This window comes from Erythrolamprus reginae, chromosome 2 (assembly GCF_031021105.1).
Source record: "Erythrolamprus reginae isolate rEryReg1 chromosome 2, rEryReg1.hap1, whole genome shotgun sequence".
Taxonomy (NCBI): domain Eukaryota; kingdom Metazoa; phylum Chordata; class Lepidosauria; order Squamata; family Dipsadidae; genus Erythrolamprus; species Erythrolamprus reginae.
Genome location: NC_091951.1, coordinates 277,070,134 through 277,077,946, shown reverse-complemented (window position 1 = coordinate 277,077,946; position 7,813 = coordinate 277,070,134). Strand labels below are relative to the sequence as shown.

General features: G+C 43.8%; 1 pseudogene; it reads right to left on the bottom strand.

The window, feature by feature from the left end:
* Window positions 1-1,442: 1,442 nt before the first annotated feature.
* Window positions 1,443-2,161, bottom strand: LOC139158942 (endoplasmic reticulum membrane protein complex subunit 7 pseudogene; annotated as a pseudogene).
* Window positions 2,162-7,813: the final 5,652 nt, after the last annotated feature.

The window sequence follows — 7,813 nt, the reverse complement described above, 5'->3', positions numbered from 1 at the left end:
TGATTTTATACAATACAGGCTTTCACTGAAAATTGAGCATCAGTTTTAGAACTGCATTGCCCTCTGCTGTTCTGGGGAGAAATCAGTCTATGCTATTCATCTCCAAGGCATCAGAATTGCTAACTGCAATATGGCTAATAAGGGCTGAGTAGAAAATTGAGAGAACTAGTTAACCAGGAATATATAGAAAGGCAGAGAAAAAAGAGACATGCAAAATTAATTTTGCAATATTCACTAACTGGGTAACTTATCCTAATGTTAGATAATTTTCCCAGCTTCCAATTTATAACATTAGTACATTACCCTTGAAATACCATTTAGTGCAATTACAGATTTTGTGGTGAGTTTGCAGATGCATTGTGGTATCGGAGAAAATAATGTAACACAAAGCAGCAGCCTCAGCCAAAAGCACTATGACTACTCATGCCAGGCTTCACTCTTATGAAATCCAATTTCAGCTTTTTATCATAAGTTACCATTACAAATATTATTTAGCTGCAAGAGGCAAAGCTCTGGCCTTGCGAGTGAGTTGCACTTATTTGAATGACAATGTACTCCATATATCAAATTTCAAGGTTTTGCCCATGAGATGAAAGTCAATCAGCTGAGAAAGAAACTTGGCTTGTTAAAAAGTTGGTGTTCTGTATTAAACAACCTTTGTGTGATGGTGTCTGTAAACTATACAGTAATAGGCCAGAAGTAAAATTTCCCTTACGAATGCTCAAAACAGATTGCAAATTTGCTAATCTGGGTTGAAATTCATTCAGCCCTTTACTGGAGAAGAAGTAGCATTCTGTTCAGTAATAAATAACAAATGGGATGCATATGTTTTATGCCACTGAAATTCTCAGGGAAGAGTTTAGAGATTACTACAAGCGATCAAGAAAGAGATTAAGTGAAATCTTCAGACTCATCAACTTGACAGTTGGGTTTATTCCATTTGAAGAAATACAGCAGGCGTGATTCCGAATCATGAAATATATGTAAAGCAATGAAAGACAGACATTCTTCCTTGGTGGGCAAACTGGAATTAATGAGTTCTATTTCTTGGATGTGCATTCTAATTACATCAGGATCATTTAAAGAATATGTTCATTTAAAGAATATGATCATTTAAAGAACATATTTAAAGAATATGTTGTACACAGCCAAGGAAGTCTACAATGCTTTTTACTTATTTTTAATTTAAATTCTTTAATGTCATTCTCTACAAAGGAGTTAAATTATCGTCAGTACTGATGTTACATATTTTAGTCAGAAGTTATACTCGCGGGTATTTTGAGAACAATTTACTTAAATAGATCTAAAAGTTACAGTTGTACCCTCTCAAAATTCAAACTGAATTAAGGTTACAGTAATGGCTTTCGGTTCTTTCATAGAACATCCAGATGATAACACATCACCAAGCTGTGCAAAAATTGTGGCTCCAGGAAATGAAACAACTACCTCCTTTTTCTGGCACCACTTTTTCCTATTTTACTGCTACTATTGGTAGACTTGCTGGAAGACTTTGAAGAGAAAAGTCTTGTCATGAACTCTGACACATCAGGCAGCTCATGATTAGAATTCAACATATTCATGGATTTCTCCATTTCCTGTCTCATCAGGATCGCTTGTATTGACAACTTTGGGTAATAATACAAACATTAGCAATGGAAGGATCATCATCATAACCATGGGGTTCATTAAAAAGTCTACCCATCCCCAAGACTCTCTCTTTATAAACTATGAAGGAGGCTCAGAAGATTTCATTTGAAGAGGATATGGCAATCAAACGACTCCTGACGTTTTGATACAATACATGTGTCTTGCCCTCATTTTTCCTCTTGAAGTAGTATCTACTTGTACTGGTTCAAATTTGTAAGCTGGAGATATAATTTCAATAATATAGGATCCAGAAGGAATATTGGGAACCACAAAGCTTCCATCTGCCTTCAGGAAGCCAATATGCTCTTCCCAGCACTCAAGCGCCCGCAATCCAGTCTTGAGGTTTTACTCCTGGCACCACTGTGTGACCCTCGATCTTAAACCACTCACTGAGGCCAAGAACATCTCCACTACTGCCGCTAGGTGTTTCTGAAGCCCATGAACGTGAGGGGAACTGAAACATTGCCACCAGCAAGAAGACCATCCCGAGCAGACCAAACGATCTGATCGCCATGATAGGCTCTTGCGCAAGATAATGGGATAATAGGCCCTACAATGCTTTTTAACCACAGAATAGTTCTGGTAGCCTAAGACTGTTCCTTCTTTCATGCATGCACATTATCCATGGTGCTCCACAGAGGGCAAACTAGCTTTGTACCAGTTGGCTACCAGAATTCAAAGAATGTTGGTTCTTCTGAACTGTCTTTTCAAACTGCTCAAACTGCCCAAGAAGCTGCTGATACAGTTCTACAAAGGAATTATTTAGTCTGTCATCTGTACCTCCATAACTGTCTGGCTTAGTTCTGCAACCCAACAAGACAGACACAGACTTCAGATGATAATCAGAACTACAGAAAAAAACATTTGCTACCAACCTGCCTTCATTTGAGGACCTGTATAATGCACGAGTCAAAAAGAGAGCAGTGAGAATATTTACTGACCTCTCCCATCCTGGACATAAATAATTTCAATTCCTACCTTCAAAATGACATTATAGAGCACTGCACACCAAGACAACTAGACACAAGAGCAGTTTTTTCCCGAATGCCATCACTCTACTAAACAAAGAATTCCCCCACCACTCTCAAACTATTCACTAAGGCTGCATTATTATTACTATTAATCCTCATCATTCTTATCACCATCTCCTTCCACTAATGACGGTAACATGTTGCTTGTATCCTTATGATTTATATTAATATTGATGGTTTCCTGATTGCTTATTTGTACTCTATGACTATCATTAATTTATTTTTATTTATTTATTTATTATTTAGATTTGTATGCTGCCCCTCTCCGAAGACTTGGGGCGGCTCACAACAAGATAGAACAAATCATAAATAATCCAAATAACTTTAAAAGATTTAAAGATTTAAAAGAACCCCATATACTAACAGACACACACACAAGCATACCATGTATAAATTGAACATGCCCGGGGGAGGTGTTTCAATTCCCCCATGCCTAACGGCAAAGGTGGGTTTTAAGGAGTTTACGGAAGGCAGGAAGAGTAGGGGCAGTTCTAATCTCTGGGGGGAGTTGGTTCCAGAGAGTCGGTGCCGCCACAGAGAAGGCTCTTCCCCTGGGGCCCGCCAACCGACATTGTTTAGTTGATGGGACCCGGAGAAGGCCCACTCTGTGGGACCTAATCGGTCGCTGGGATTCGTGCGGCAGGAGGCGGTCTCGGAGATATTCTGGTCCAGTGCCATGAAGGGCTTTAAAGGTCATAACCAACACTTTGAATTGTGACCGGAAATTGATCGGCAGCCAGTGCAGACTGCGGAGTGATGGTGAAACATGGGCATACCTAGGTAAGCCGATGACTGCTCTCGCAGCTGCATTCTGCACGATCTGAAGTTTCCAAACACTTTTCAAAGGTAGCCCCATGTAGAGAGCATTACAGTAGTCGAACCTCGAGGTGATGAGGGCATGAGTGACTGTGAGCAATGAGTCCCAGTCCAGATAGGGCCGCAATTGGTGCACCAGGCAAACCTGGGAAAACGCCCCCCTCGCCACAGCTGAAAGATGGTTCTCTAATGTGAGCTGTGGATCGAGGAGGACGCCCAAGTTGCGGACCCTCTCTGAGGGGGTCAATAATCCCCCCCCCTGGGTAATGGACAGACAGATGGGATTGTCCTTGGGAGGCAAAACCCACAGCCACTCCGTCTTATCCAGGTTGAGTTTGAGTCTGTTGACACCCATCCAGGCCCCAACAGCCTCCAGGCACCGGCACATCACTTCCACTGCTTCATTGACTGGACATGGGGTGGAGATGTAAAGCTGGGTATCATCAACGTATTGATGATACCTCACCCCCTGTCCTTGGATGATCTCACCCAGCGGTTTCATGTAGATATTAAATAGCAGGGGGGAGAGGAACGACCCCTGAGGCACCCCACAAGGGAGAGACCTCAGAGCCGACCTCTGACCCCCCACTAACACCGACTGCGACCGGCCAGAGAGGTAGGAGGAAAACCACTGGAGAACAGTGCCTCCCACCCCCAACCCCTCCAGCCGGTGCAGAAGGATACCATGGTCGATGGTATCGAAAGCCGCTGAGAGGTCAACGAGCACCAGGACAGAGGATAAACTCCTGTCCCGGGCCCGCCAGAGATCATCCATCAACGCGACCAAAGCAGTTTCCGTGCTGTAACCGGGCCTGAAACCCGACTGCTGGGGACCTAGATAATCGGCTTCTTCCAAGGACCGTTGGAGCTGGAGTGCCACCACCTTCTCAACAACCTTCCCCATAAAGGGAAGGTTGGAGACTGGATGATAGTTATTAAGTACAGCTGGGTCCAGGGAAGGCTTCTTGAGGAGGGGGCGCACGAGCGCTTCTTTAAAGAGTGTTGGAAAAACTCCCCTCCCCAAGGAAGCGTTGGTAATCTCCTGGACCCAGCTCCGTGTCACCTCCCTGCTGGCCGAGACCAACCAGGAGGGACACAGATCCAGTAAACAGGTGGCGGAACTCACAGCTCCAATGGCCTTGTCCACTTCATCAGGTGTCACCAGATCAAACTCTTCCCAGACAGGTGGACAAGTACGTGCCCCAGTCACCTCGACTGACTCGTTGTCAGTCGACTCTGTTTCCCAATTGGAGTCGAGATCAGCCTGGATCTGAGCGACTTTATCAGCGAAAAACATGTTAAAATCCTCAGCATTGCTCTGCAAGGGCTCCCCAACTCCCCCCTGGTTAAGAAGGGAGCGGGTCACCCTAAACAGAGTGGCCGGGCGGGATTCCGCTGATGCAATCAAGGTGGCATGGTACGCGCATCTTGCCGCCTTGAGCGCCACTTTGTAAGTCTTAATAAAAGCTCTTACAAGTGTTCGATCAGATTCAGACCTACTCTTCCTCCATCGCTTCTCTAGGTGTCTCTTTTGGCGTTTCAACTCCCGGAGCTCCTTGTTGAACCATGGGGCTCTACGGGGTCTAGCGCCATGGAGAGGTTGCAAAGGCGCAATACGGTCAAGAGCCTCCGCCGCAGCCCTGTTCCAGGCCTCCGCAAGAGACTCCGCCGAACTGTGGACGGCATCTGAAAGCCCTCTGGGTCCATCAGGCGTCTGGGGCGGAACATCTTAATTGGTTCCGCCTCCCTGCGGGGAAGGATTGGAGCCAGGAAGTCAAGCCGTAGTAGAAAATGGTCTGAGCATGACAAAGGCAATGCTTCTAAGCCCCTTAGTCTCAGACCATTACTCAATTGCTCGGTATCTGTTGTACCCCAACTGTTGACAAATGTATATTTTCTTTTATGAGAGCATATGCATCAAAGACAAATTCCTTGTATGTCCAATCACACTTGGTCAATAAACTATTCTATTCTATTCTTAACCACGTCTTGCATCCAGGCAGGTCCAGCACCAACTCCCACTTCTACTCAGAACATTGCTAGCTTTTCCAACCAGTGTGGTATGTATTTATCCACTTACATTTTTACATGCTTTCAAACTGCTTTTGTGTAGGAGCTGGGGCAAAAGATGGGAGCTCACTCCACCCCACAAGGCCATGAGCTCAAACCACCCGTATGCCGACCCTCTCTGGTCAACAGATCCAATGTCTTTAAGTTGTTGCACCTCTGCCACCATGGGAGAACTAAAGCCTCCAAATGGGCAGGATGGAAGTGCTGATCATCCTTGAACTTTCACTATGGTGACTGGGCTGTCGAGCCCTACTCGACAGCCTCCTAAGGAGAAACCCACTTTTATTTAGAAAGGCACACACTGACAAAGCTCCAGGTCGCATATCCTTAGGTGATTCACAAGCTGTAGCAGTCTCTGAGTTCCCCACAGGGAGCCTTAATTAGCACTTCAATCCCAACACAAAGAGTCCTGACCAACAGAGTTAGTGGCAAGGAAATCCTGGCAAGGAATGGTAAGGGGGGTGCATATGTGCACCTTTGTGCCTAGCGTTCCTGTCCTAATGTCTTTTTTAACTTTTCTATCTCCACTTTATACTTATTATGTTAAACGTACTACAATACTATACTATATTTGTATGACAAAATAAATAAATAAAAATAAAATAAAAGGAATCCACTGGAGGGAACTCTGCTGGAGCATGAACAGATGTCTCCAACAACCACGCCTCCCACACCCTTCCTCCTTATATTTCAGACAGGGAGGAGCTTGTTAACATCTCCTTCTTTTCCTGATAGCTGGCCCTCAAATCCTGTGTTGCTCTCCTCTCCACACTTCTCTGCCCATGTGTTCATCTGGGCCCAGCTGTTCCTCCCCCTCACTCAGCTCAGGTCCCAAAACAGCTGTCTCTCCAGCTGAGCATGAATAGATGGGCCCTGCTCTGCATCTGGCTCTGAGACCTCCTGCTCTACAGAGCCTTCTGCCAGCTCTGACGGTAAGCCAAGCAACCCCTCCATCTCCTTTGACTCCTCTGACTCGACTGTCATCTCCGCTGACAGTCAATGAACCACAACACTAACAGTTCTGTATATTTTTTAAATTTATTTATTCATTTTATTTATTCATTTGTCCAATACACAATACATATGGAAGAGAATAGACATGAAGTAATATATATAAAGATAATATGTAAAAATAGAGGAGAAGATACATGAAAGGAAGAAAATATATATGATATATGAGAGAAAGGAAAGACAATTGGACAGAGGACGAAAGGCACACTAGTGCACTTAGTGCACGCCCCTTACTGACCTCTTAGGAACCTGGAGAGGTCAATCGTGGATAGTCTAAGGGAGAAATGTTGGGGGTTAGGGGTTGACACTATTGAGTCCGGTAATGAGTTCCACGCTTCAACAACTCGATTGTTAAAGTCATATTTTTTACAGTCAAGTTTGGAGCGGTTAATATTAAGTTTGAATCTGTTGCGTGCTCTTCTGTTGTTGTGGTTGAAGCTGAAGTAGTCATTGACCGGTTGCAGCATATGATCTTATGGGCAATACTTAAATCGTGTTTTAGGCACTGTAGTTCTAAGCTTTCTAGACCCAGGATTGTTAGTCTATTTTCGTAGGGTATTCTGTCCCCACAAAGTTGCTTGTTGGAGAGGAGAAACACCACTGGTAGAAAAGGGGTTCAATCAATCATTACCATCAGAAATTAGCAGAGAAACTATTTTGTTCCCTTTTTTTGGCTGTTTAATTGTACTGATTTTCCTTCACACTTCATTTTGATTGGCATGCATGGATATCATTGCAACAATCATGCCATTCCCCCTCCTTTCTCACACAGAGCCAGCATGGGGCATCTTTCGATCTTTTAAATCTGCTTTTGAAGAAAGCATGCTTGGATTTTCGTAAGGCCTTTTTTATTTCTTTCCCAGTTTTTCAAAAAATCCAGCAAATCAATATAATACTTTGATGTGAGTAAAATAGTTTCAAATGAAACCGTGGCCCAGGGACAACTTCTTGTGGAGCAAGGCTACCACACAAGCTTGACCTATCTGCCTTCCCAACTGCTTCCAGGTACATAGGAAGATGCACATGGTGGCATTAGTGCTTTGGACCCATGGAAGGATCAGAGTATAAAAAGCACAAACATGACTGAATTTATAGATAGTTTTTAAAAAACGCCTTCCTCTATGGGGGAGTGAGATATAGAAGCATAAAATGTTTTTCATAAATGTACAATTATTTACTGAAATAGCCCTTCTGTTTACTCTGATTGGCAGTAGTTTGCTAGATGAACAGAACTACAT